A 12,670-nucleotide genomic window follows, 5' to 3' on the forward strand; every position below is an offset into this window, starting at 1 on the left:
CCCTAGTACAGTCAGCAGTGGTAGTGCGCCTCCCAAGGCATTAGTTGGGTTAACCTTGGGAACAGAGGGGAGTGACGACTTAGTCAGCACGCTCACTCAGGCCGTCCTTGTCTGTACAGGGGATATGGATATGTCCCCTGATGCCAGTCCCAATACTTTGGGCAAATACAGACAGACACCTTTGATCAATGGAAAAGTGGCTCAGGCCTACAGGGACACTTGTGCCAGTGTCACCATGGTGACGCCTAACTTTGTGGACCCTGGACAGATCATGCTAGGTACCGATTACCTAGTGACCAATGCCAGCAACGTCACTACCAATCACAGTATGGCAGTTGTTGATTTCTCCTGGGGAGGGGTAAGTGGCCCGAAAAAGGTTGTGGTTAGTTCAGACCTCCCCGTAGAATGTCTGTTGGGCAATGATTTGGAAACGTCACAATGGTCAGAAGTGGAGCAGAGGACTCACATGGAAATGTTAGGCTTGCCAGCACATGTCCTTGCTGTGACCAGGTCACAGGCCAAAAGATGCCCCACTGACCAGGTGCTGGATCCTGGAAGAACGGACCAGACACTTTCCAAGAAAAGGAGCAGTAAGGGTAAGGCTTCGCCTTCCCCCTTGCCCCAGATCATGGATCAGGTCTCTGAGGAGGCTGACCTTAAAGAACTGAGGGAAACTGAGCCGAAAGAGCTTGAACCTGGTCAGGTTGAGTTTCTGGGCTCAGGGGGACCCTCCAGGGAAGACCTGGGGAAGGCACAGTTAGACTGCCCCTCACTTGAACCCCTCAGACAGCAGGCTGCTGCTGAGGCTGCAGGGAACGCCACAGGTACCCACAAAGTGTACTGGGACGATGGACTCCTGTACTCCGAGGCAAGAGACCCCAAGCCTGGCGCGACCAGGAGGCTGGTCATCCCCTTGTCTCTGAGAGGTTTCCTTCTTACCTTGGCCCACGAGATTCCCCTTGCAGGTCACTTAGGCCAGAATAAGACTTGGGACAGAATTGTTCCACACTTTCACTGGCCCCACATGTCCGAAGATACGAAGGAGTTTTGCCGCTCCTGTGTCACTTGCCAAGCCAGTGGTAAGGCAGGTGGCACGACAAAGGCCCCCCTGATGCCACTACCGGTGGTGGGGGTGCCCTTTGAACGAGTGGGGATCGACATTGTCGGACCAATGGAACCCCAGACAGCATCAGGGCACAAGTTTATACTGGTGGTGGTGGACCACGCCACTAGGTATCCTGAAGCTATTCCCCTTAGGACCACTACAGCACCTGTGGTGGCACGGGCCCTAGTTGGAGTGTTCTCCAGAGTGGGCTTCCCTAAGGAGGTTGTCTCAGACAGAGGTGCAAACTTCATGTCGGGATATCTGACTGCAATGTGGAAGGAGTGCGGTGTCAACTACAAGTTCACCACACCCTATCACCCGCAATGCAATGGGCTTGTTGAGAGATTCAACAGGACCCTAAAAGGGATGATTCACGGACTACCTGAAAAGCTTCGGCGGAGATGGGATGTCCTGATACCCTGCCTCTTGTTCGCCTACAGAGAGGTCCCGCAGAAGGGGGTTGGCTACAGCCCTTTTGAGCTTCTGTTCGGACATCCTGTAAGGGGACCCCTTTGTTTGGTAAAGGAAGGATGGGAGAGACCTCTCAGAAAGCCGGCATCAAACATTGTGGACTATGTGCTCGGCCTCCGCTCGCGGATGGCGGAGTACATGGAAAAGGCATCTAAAAACCTTGAGGCGAGCCAAGAATTACAGAAAGCTTGGCACGACCAAAAGGCTGTCCTGACTGTGTACCAGCCTGGACAGAAGGTGTGGGTGCTGGAGCCAGTGGCCCCAGCAGCACTCAAAGACAAATGGTCTGGGCCCCACACGATCATTGAGCAAAAGGGAGAGGTCACCTACTTGGTAGACCTGGGAACTCCCCGGAGCCCCCACCGGGTGCTCCATGTAAACAGGCTCAAGGCATATGTCGACAGGGAGGGCATGGGCTTGCTCATGGCCACAGATGAGGGACAGGAGGAGGAGAGTGACCCTCTCCCGGACCTGCTCTCTCAGAACCCTGACGATGGGTCAGTAGATGGTGTTGTCTTTTGCGGCAGCCTCTCTGGACATCAACAAAAGGATTGTAAACAGGTTCTTCAATCCTTTCGACATATGTTCTCTCTGACACCCAGTCAGACCAATTGGTGTACCCATGAGGTCGACACTGGGGACAGTCTGCCCGTAAAGAGTAAAATCTATCGACAGCCTGATCATGTCAGAGACTGCATCAAGACAGAGGTGCAGAAAATGTTGGAGCTGGGAGTCATTGAGCCCTCGGACAGCCCCTGGGCTAGTCCCGTAGTTCTCGTGCCGAAACCTCACACCCAGGGCGGTAAGAAAGAGATGAGGTTTTGCGTGGACTACAGAGGTCTCAATGCAGTCACTAAGACTGACGCCCACCCAATACCAAGAGCAGACGAACTTATAGACCGGTTGGCTTCGGCCAACTACTTAAGTACGTTTGACCTGACAGCTGGGTATTGGCAAATCAGGTTAGCTGAGGAGGCCAAACCCAAAACAGCATTTTCTACCCCGGGTGGGCATTATCAGTTCGTGGTAATGCCCTTTGGTTTGAAAAATGCACCTGCCACCTTCCAAAGGCTGGTGAATCGAGTTCTCACTGGGTTGGACGACTTCTGTGCGGCGTATCTGGACGATATCGCTGTCTTTAGCTCCACCTGGGAGGATCACCTGGTCCACCTGAGGAAAGTGTTAGAGGCCCTGCAAAAGGCAGGCCTCACTATCAAGGCCACTAAGTGCCAGATAGGGCAGACACAGGTTGTATACCTGGGCCACCTTGTAGGTGGAGGCCAGGTTCAGCCATTGGAGAGCAAAATACAGGCCATACAGGACTGGGCTCCTCCAACCACCCAGACTCAGGTTCGAGCTTTCTTGGGCCTGACTGGTTATTACCGGAAATTTGTCAGAAATTATGGATCCATTGTGACCCCGCTAAACGATCTGACAAGTAAAAAGATGCCAAAAAAAGTTCAGTGGACAGCAAGCTGTCAGAAGGCATTCGATGACCTAAAGCAGGCCATGTGCACAGCACCTATCCTAAAGAGTCCAGACTACTCCAAAACATTCATTGTCCAAACAGACGCTTCGGAGTTGGGTGTGGGAGCTGTTCTATCTCAGCTGAATTTTGATGGTCATGACCAGCCCATAGCTTTCATTAGCAGGAGGCTGACCCCCAGAGAGAAGAATTGGTCAGCTATTGAGAGGGAGGCCTTTGCTGTGGTTTGGGCCCTGAAGAAGTTGAGGCCATACTTGTTTGGCACTCACTTCAAGATTCAGACCGACCATAAGCCCCTCTTGTGGCTAAATCAAATGAAGGGTGAAAACCCCAAACTACTTAGGTGGTCCATTTCCCTACAGGGGATGGACTTCACAGTGGAGCATAGACCTGGCACTGATCATGGCAATGCAGATGGGCTCTCCAGGTATTTCCACTTAGAGCAAGAAGACTCACCTGGTCAAGGTTAGCTTATTGTCCCAAAGTTTGGGGGGGGGGGTCATGTAGGAGAGTAGGGTCTGCAATCCTATGATCACCCAGATTTTTTGCTTTTGCTTCATTGGTTTACGACTTTCCCTGGCTGTGGGCCTGCCGATCAGACCCACAGCCTAGCTGTTCTCTCTCGAAATTAATACACATGTACATTAGGTGCATCCACTAATTGGAACTGGGCCGCCTTGTCAGTCCCTGTCTCAGCATACCACAGGTATCCAGGGCATCGGTGTACCCAGGGCCTACCAGGGGCTGCAGCATGTCTTATGCCACCCCTGGATGGCCGCCCAAATTTGACACAACTGGCTGCACGACAGCTGGGGCAAGGTGGTGTAATCACCCGTTGCTGTAGGTGTAGTATTCCTATACCTAACCCTAAAATGGACACATGGATTCCTATCAGTCACTCCTATGGCAGGCCTTATCAATCCTGAAGGCAGAGTGCTGGGGATCATGTGGGACGGTGCTCTGGTGCGAGCTGAGCCCGTCGACGGCTTGCGGAACCAAGACCTAAATAGCCGTTCCATGGTGACGCGGGCCAACTACCTTAAAAATGCATTATGACACAAGTCTGACCTCCTGCTGCTGGGAGACCTTCCAGCGAAGGGGGCTTGGACAAAGGGTTTCCTGTCGAGGGCGGTGTTAGCACCATCCCAGACAGGGTTTGTGTATCCCAGGTAGGCAGGGCTGAAAGGAAGGTGATTGCAAGTGGCACCCCGGTGCTCACTGTGCATAGCCCGGTTCAAACCAGTTTCGGGGGCACACCAGCCCCTGAGCTGGGGCGAAGCCGGACAAAGGATAGGGGTGTAACCACCCCCCTTCTGGTCCCACCCATAGGTAGGACCTAGTCACGGACCAGCCCCTTTTTCCTAGAATAAAGGTGGGAGCGGGTCCCCTTCCCAAATTGGATAATTCTGAATCTTGAACTACTTTCCACGAAAGGAACTCTTGACTTTTCTGAAGACTCTCCCTTGTGGCTAAGGAGTAGCCACCCTGCACCAGCAGGCACCACCTAAGCGCTTGCGGTTTGCTGTACGTCTCTCCCACGGATCAAGACTGCCCAGCTCGACGAGACCCGGGTTCCCTGCCATCTCTGACCTCTACCTACATCATCAGCCCAGCTGAGATTCGTAGGTGTGACGAGACCTGCGGGACCGGCCATCTTCAGAACCTGCACGACGCTTATCTAACACGCCCACCGAGGGACCCTCGAGTGAGTGTACCTAGGGTTTGAGAAGCCCTAACCCTGAGCGGCTCCAGCACCGAAGTCCGCCTCCCCAGCATCCACGAGATCTGCGTGGGGGCCCTTCTGCTCCTTGCTGTTCACCGCGTTGTCCGACCACTCGCCGACCGGCTTGTGGCCCTCTTCACGACGCACCACGATAGTTTGTTTTTCATCACTGGTCTGGTTGCTCCAGACTGGCCCTTGCTCCCCTTCAACAGAGGAGTACCTCGGACCCTCCTGGTCCACTCCAGACGCCATCTTGACTCCCCCGCGTGGGTTTGCCACTGCCAAAGACCTGCTGCCCCACTCCTGGGCCCAGCATCATCGACAGCAGACACCTTCGTGGGACAGCTCGCCCTCCATCCTGGTCGCCGCCGCGCCTCCTGGTCCAAGGAACAGCCGAGTCCGACGTCATCCACTCACCTGGTCGAGGTGACTTCAGCCGGTACCTTCCTGGTACCCACACGATCGCTGGCTAGCGGTTGAGAACTGAGTCCCCTCTGCTTTCAGGTTTCCTTCATCACCGATCCAGGCTTGGATCTCTCTGAACATCGACACTGGTCGCCTGCCAGCAACTTCTTCTTTCAGGCTCCTGAGACTACAACGAGGACTCCCGACATCTTGCTGAACCCCACGCAGCCGCAGCCTCTGGGCTAGGTAACTCGAGCATCTCGGTGCTCCACCGTAGGTTCACTCTACAAGTGTCCAGTTCCTTTTTCGTTTAGTCCCACTGATCGGATTCCTCCGGAATCAGTGACTTTAAACTATCTAACCTTTCCCATTCCACTTGCAGTGTATATGGTTTCGTGCCCTCCGGGCGCTTGTGTAAATTGTGCAACCAGAAGTATTCTCATAAGAGTTTTGTAGTGTGCTTAGCTCCCTGACTCATAAAGAGCCAGGGTAGTCTTGTTATAAATAAATATCTTTTATTTTCATAACAACTTGTGTGGTGTCCTTTCACTTGGTGTTCAAGGGGTATATGTGATGGTAAACAGCTGGCTTAACACACCCTCTAGAGTTTAGCCTAAAGACTGCTCGTATCCACGCTACTAGGATAGCTGGTCTATAAGGTTGACTTACAACCAATCATCAATAAGGGTCGTTTGGAATGATACACAGTGATCACTAGAATAGTGAGCACTACATATCAGGCCAACTTCTCACAGTGGGCTGCAGCACTGGATTGTGCCACCCACCCAAACAGCCCGTAAATGTGACTCTGGCCTGCCATTGCAGAGCCTGTGCGCAGTTTGGACTGCCATGTCGACTTGGCAAGTGCACCCACTTGCCAGGCCCTAACCTTCCTTTTTCTTACATGTCAGCCACCCCTAAAGTAGGCCCAAGGTACCCCTGTGGGTAGGGTGCAGTGAATGTGAAAGGTAGGACATGCCCTGGTGTGTGTGGCATGTCCTGATAGTGAATTACTGCCAATTTCGTTTTTCACTATTGCAAGGCTACCTGTTCCCCATAGGACAGAATGGGAAGGTTGCTTATAACATCGCATAAACATAACTGGCCCTGGGAACTAGGTAGGAAAATAAAGATTAGTACGCCTGAACTCAGAATCTAAAGATGCATCTTTTAGTGAAGGTTATTTTTAGAAAGTAGGTATTTTCTTGCTCAGTCATCACGTGTGCCTCTGCTGGAATGTGGATTGCCTGTCTGGGTTTTGGATGACAGAAGGCTGGGGAGCAAGAGTGGCTCCAGATAGTCTAGGTGGGTCAGGAAAGGGCTGAATAGACCTGGGCTGCAATTGGGGAAGGGGGAGGAGATTTCCTCGCACCTCAAAGGGCCTGGTCTGGCTCTGACAATGCCGTCTCCACCGCCTGCCAGGAAGTCACACCAGAGAAGGCAGAACTGGTTTTGGCTGGGCACAGACACTCTCTGCCTAAGAGATAAAAGGATTTTGGGATATAAATATTGGGGCCCAGATCCCTGAACTTTAGAACTCTTTTGGATCAAGAAGACTGCCAAGAAGACGAGCTGGAGAAGCTGTGAGGAAGAACTACCACTTTGCTGTGTGTTTTGCTGTGTTGGCCTGCAGTGGCTGCTTCTGTCTTGGGCAGTGAAAGGACTGGACTGCACTTTCTGCAATCTACTTTTGGGAGTTTCTCCAAGGGATTGAGGTAGAGCTTTCCCCCTGTTCAAGAAGTTTCAGGAACAGCTCTTCTGCCCTCAGCACTGGGGACTGTGTGTTTTGTGCTGCAACAGAGGAAAAAGTAACACGACGCCGTCTACAATGCCGCTGCTGACTCAGAGTCCTGAAGGCACCGCAGAGGGAACCGCTGCAACGCCGCAGCGCGAACCTGGTCTCACCGACAATGCCTGCTGACGCCGCCCCCGAGCCGCTGCTTGCATCGCGACCTGTGGGCACCGCACTCCGCACCGCCTCACTTCACGACGACACCTTGAAATCCCGACTTCTCCACTCCACGCCAAAATCTACACCACTGCTTGCATCGTGGTTCGAGGGCACCGCTTGTAAAGTTACACGACGCACAGCCCTCATCCCGCACTGCAGCCTTGGCCTGCCGATGCCGGTGCCATCGACTCCAGTTGGTCAGCCGACGACAGAGCTTCAGCAACGATGACGCTGCTGCTTGCACCGTGACCTGCCAGCACCGCGACGAGCACCGCATTCACTTCGCACCGCGACCCTGGTCTCACTGACGTCGCCATCGGACACCGCCACCAAGCCGCTGCTCGCACCGTAACCTGAGGGCACCGCACACCACACCCTGCACTTCGCATCGCAGCACTCGACACCTGCCAACGCCAGCGCTCCTGACTTCATCAGAGAGGAGTTCGATCGGCAACGTGTGTGACTTCAAGGGCCCCGACGACTCCTGCACCGACCTCCGGAACAGACGCCTGTGGACGCCGTGCTTTCGGAAGCTCAAACTCCCTGCATTTCTAAAATGTACTGTTTGCGGGTCTTCCCGACACTGAGGGATAAAAAGGTAGATTTCCCGTATATAAGGAGTATCGGACCTATATTATGTTAGCATGATGCATCTATACATACACTCCCTGTTTGCTATGTATACTTTTGCTTGGAGGAAACTCATTTATTTCCTCCCTGTATATCAATTGCTAAAAGAGTAGGCCGAGAACCATACAGACGCCATTTTCTGAACATATGCTCGAGCACGGGCCGTGATCACGTGTTGATCACGTGCAGTTGTCAGGCCCTAGTTCATTTGAGTTACTGGTAGCAGCTGAAGGTAGGCTGTTCACTCTACTGTTCTAAGACTCAAGGTCGCATCTGGCTTTGGGGGCGATAAGCGTATTCCTGGAGGCGCCGTGTCTACACTCCCAGGCACCAAGACGAAAGGGAGTCACCCCTCCTGACCTCATCAGTAATAGATAGTCAAGCCTTTGTACTGTTCTAATGTGTGCCGTATATGGTCCTTTCCTGGAGCTCGAGGGCCAACTGGTGTTTTTCCTTTTACAGTGATTGTATGTGTTGAACCGAAAAGTATATAACCTCATGTTTGAATACGAGCCAACAGTCTTCTCGGCGCACCTGATGAGTGAGGTTCGGAGAGGCTCCTCTATAGAGTATTTGGCTTAATAAACGATTGAACCTTCTTCACTGCCAACTGACTGATTATTTGGTAATGGTATTGGGACTATTGGTAGGTATAGTCCTTTAGTTTATTTTTATGGTACATCAGTTGGCGACTCCGCCGGGACTGCATGATTGGGTCGTCCTTCCCGTAAACGGGTGGTAAGGACAAGGGGTAATTCTGGTCGAGCGGGTGGACGAAAAAAGGATCCTTTGAAATTTAGCCATTTTTGGTATGCACTTACTCCGCTCTCACGATCAGAGTATCCCCAGCTGCTAGTGACCCTTCACCGGAGTCCTACTGGCGTAACCCAGGAGCTGACCGTGTTGGTCTTCAGGAGTTGGCAGTGGAGAACATGCAATTGTACCTGTGTGCACCAGGTGAGTGGAATTGTTTTGATGTTTTTGGTATGCACTGTTGAGCAGTGCTTTTGAAGCAGTTAACTGTGTAAGTATTTGGTGGTCAGTGTACCACGGAGAATCTTGGGGGTCTGACGGGGCAGCATTGTGGTGTCTGCGCGTATAGATGCTCCACGGACCTTTTGTGAATAATAGAGACACCGATCAGACGCCCGGTGTGGCACGTGTGGTGCGCGCCCGGCCGGACTGCTCTCGGAAAAGCCTGTGGCTGTACCTGGGTAGCCTTGGGAACACATCTGAAGCGGTGCAAATGAAGCGGGCTTAGTCAGAATAGTCCCAAGAGTCTGTGGTTATACCTGTCTGACGGTCTCTTGGTAGTCTTTGGACTGCTTTGGTTTGGTATCTGTTGGTCTTGGAATCTGAATTTGATTGGTTCTCCACGAACAGGAGTCGACGGGCTCTGTTCTTTGTTTGAAAAGACGTAATTTTTGAATATCTGTGTATGTGTATATATATATTATTGTCTTGTGTATGTTTGAATGAGCGTGAGGTTGTATGTTTTGCGAGTGTTTGAACATGGCCATGTTTGGAAGTTTATTTTTATGATCAAATGAGGAACGCGTGACGACAGTAACTATGCCGTGTTTTAGCAAATTGAGTTGTTTTGGATGTTGTTGCCCCCCTAATGATACGCGTTTGGCTGAAAGTCAACCTGCTCCGCCTGAGGGCAGCCCAAGTTATGATATGTATGTAAAGCAGTGTATTTTACTTCTCTTATTCAATACGCTATAGCATAAATTTACTAAAGATAATGTGGAATTACAATGGCCCTTAACCGGGTCTTTTGATGAGAAAAAAATACATTTTCTGCAGGATCGATTATTTTCTGAACGTAGTCGACCTTCAATGTTTGACTCCCTAAGCCTGTGGCAGAAGGAAGCAAAGCGTAGACATATGCGGGAGGAGAAAGTAGGTAGGATGAAAGGAAATCAGACGATTATGCAGAAAGCTATAGCCTATGATAAAGCACAAACTGAACAAGGGATTAATTGTGCAGACAGACAATTTAGATTGCAAGTGAATAAGACCTATGTGGCTAGGACTGAAGCGGAAGATGAGATAGAGGATTTATTGGATACTCGTCCACCTCCACCTTATGCTCCACAGCGTATATATCCCGTTGTTCCCCCGACTCTAGTACAGGCCCCTTCAGCTTCCGCCCCTGTTGTTTCCTCTTCCCTTGCCTCTCTCCGGGAACGTCCTCTGTTTTGTCTCCCTCAGTGTCCGAGATGGCCACTTTATGGCCTGTTACACTGCCGTCTCCCGTTATGGCCACAGCTGTTTTGTCTCCCCCACCCCGTGTGGGCTTCCCTTTCTGCAACACGACCCCATCTCCAGCTGTTTCAACTTCATTTTGTGCTCCGGGGGATTTCGACGCATGTAAGTTGTTTACCCGTTCGGCTGTAGGACAAGAGGAGAAACAGATGATTGAGGATCAGTCATCCCAGTGAATGCGACAGCCTATTTATACTCTAACTGATATATGGCGCACGCATCAAGACTATGAGCCTGTTATGCAGCAACATGCCTTGAAACACATGGCTGCACGTATTATTACTCTCTGGGAACAGTGTTTTCCAGGAGGGATGGCCCCCCAAGTGATGTATGACATCCGGGACAGGGCTCATAAGTCTGAACTTAGCCCAGAGGAAGTGTATAGAAATGTGGATGTTTTATTAAACTATCGAGGACGGATGCATCAAAAGTGTCCCTTGTGGGACACTCAGCATCCTATGCGAGAAGTTCATCCTATCTTTCATCCTGAAATACCGGAACTGAAGAATGACCAGGGCGTGGTGACTAGACCTCATGTAGAAGCCCGAGTGCAGGAGCAATGGATTTACACCCCCTGGAAGAGGAGTGAAGTCCTCTCGCTAAAAATCACAATTACCCAACCCCCGTAAGAATCCCACGGCTTATTATAAAGAACTAACAGAAGCGGCCACTTCGGCCGTCATGACCTTAGCTGACATAGAGCTATTTATTACATTGTTAGTTCCCGTTGACGTATGGCGTCAGGTGCATGATCAGGACCATATTCAGGAATTAGGCGGAACATGGGACAGATAAAAGATTGGGACAAGGATCGTAAGCCTGGAAATAAGCCGAAACCTGAATTATTGGCATTACCTGGCCGTATTATCACTTACATGCATTAATTCCACCTTGTAAGGTGGATTAGGACAAATTGACCGCATGTAAACAGAAGAAAGATGAAAGTGTTTCTGATGTTTTTACTAGATTTGAGGGCGTATTCATTGATTTCAGTGGACAGGATTTATCGTTGGAAGGCGGTATACGATTATTTGTTAATCGTTTTGTGACTAATTTGTTACCAGAAGTCTCTGCACGGCTACAAGCCGCTAAAAGTACCTGGACCACTTCCACGCCCTCGGTAATATTGAGTATGGCCCAATATTACGAACATAGAGAAAATGAGAGTAAGGATAAGGCGGAAAAGAAAGCGAAGGAACTTAAAACACGGGTGTTGATGCAACAAGCTGTTCAAGGACGAGGCAGAGAGAGAGGCGGTAGAGGGTTCGTCCCGAGGGGGGCGAGAACTGGACGAGGCAGAGGGCCAGCTGTTGTCTTGGGAATAAATCAGTGTGCTTATTGTAGGGAGGAAGGGCATTGGCGATTTGGCTATGAGAAGTAGAGGAAGAGGTCGGGGAAGTGTGGATCGCAGTGATATGCGACAAGAAGAGGCGACGCAAGTTGGACAAGTAAATAATTATTTTGATAATCCAAGAGGTAGGCAGTATTTTAATGAGGAGTGTGCAATGAACGCGACCGAAGGGTATGCTTATACATAGGTTAGCCATGGACAGGGTGAGGGCCAGGTGTCAGTACACGTTGATCAGCAAGGACCTTATGTAGAGGCGCATTTGATGGGGGCATCTGAAAAGCTTCTAGTTGATACGGGTGCAATGAATAGTTCTATTTCTCGTTCCCTGGTCCCAGGGGCTGCTCTGTCCGGGCACAATAATGTTTCGGTAGGATTCTCGGTAATTCCGGTAGTGAGCCCCATCTCTAAACCTATTCCTTTTACAATTGGTCCTGTTACGATAGACTCCCCGTTTCTTTTGACTTCCCATTGCGGCGAGAATTTGCTGGGCTTGGATTTGTTGAAAAGATTACATGCTAAGATTCATTGTTCGTTACAACAAACAATGATGGACGGAATGCTGACAATGCAGACATTCTCCCCCAGTCAAGAGATCTGGGTTAAATCCATCGTTCTTTTGCCCACTACACCACTCCAGTTTAGACATGGCCATATGCAAATCAGTCTTGACCCTGTGCCTCATGGGAACAGTCCAGCCCGAACTGCCAAACCATGTCTTCCCTGGACCGGAATCAAGCATCCTAGGACCGGTTTCTGGCTATCAGCCGTCATCAGCCAGGATAGCTTGACTCCAGTGGCGTAGTGAGCACGGGTCCCACGTCTGGGAATACCCATCTGTACTGCTCGATTTTCCCGGCCTTCCGGTGTTGCAGAGCAATCCATATGACTTCAGTCTCTTTCCATCCGAGTCTAAGGACTGGAGTAGTGAGTAGGGCCTATCTATTAGACACTTGTGACACCATCCCGTGCTCCTACCCTTAGCTCAGGGCCTATATACATAGCCTAGGGAATAGATTCGTTAGCCTTGAGGATAATTTGCCCTATAGTGAGGTTGTTTCATGGAGCTGTGTTGAATTCAGGCTTGGTAGGCCTCAAACGGGAGAGACTCCATCTTTCTTTCTGCTCCGGCAGCCCGGGACCTTTCCAGAGGGAGGGGGATGTTTTAGTTATGAGGTGTTATTCGCTTGGAGAGAACCGGTTCAGGCCGGCCCTTATCGAAGGATTGTATTTTTCTTCATGCCGAAGACACTACATCAGGCCGGCCGGCTGGGAAAGTG

Source organism: Triturus cristatus, chromosome 5_2, assembly GCF_964204655.1.
Source record: "Triturus cristatus chromosome 5_2, aTriCri1.1, whole genome shotgun sequence".
Lineage (NCBI taxonomy): Eukaryota > Metazoa > Chordata > Amphibia > Caudata > Salamandridae > Triturus > Triturus cristatus.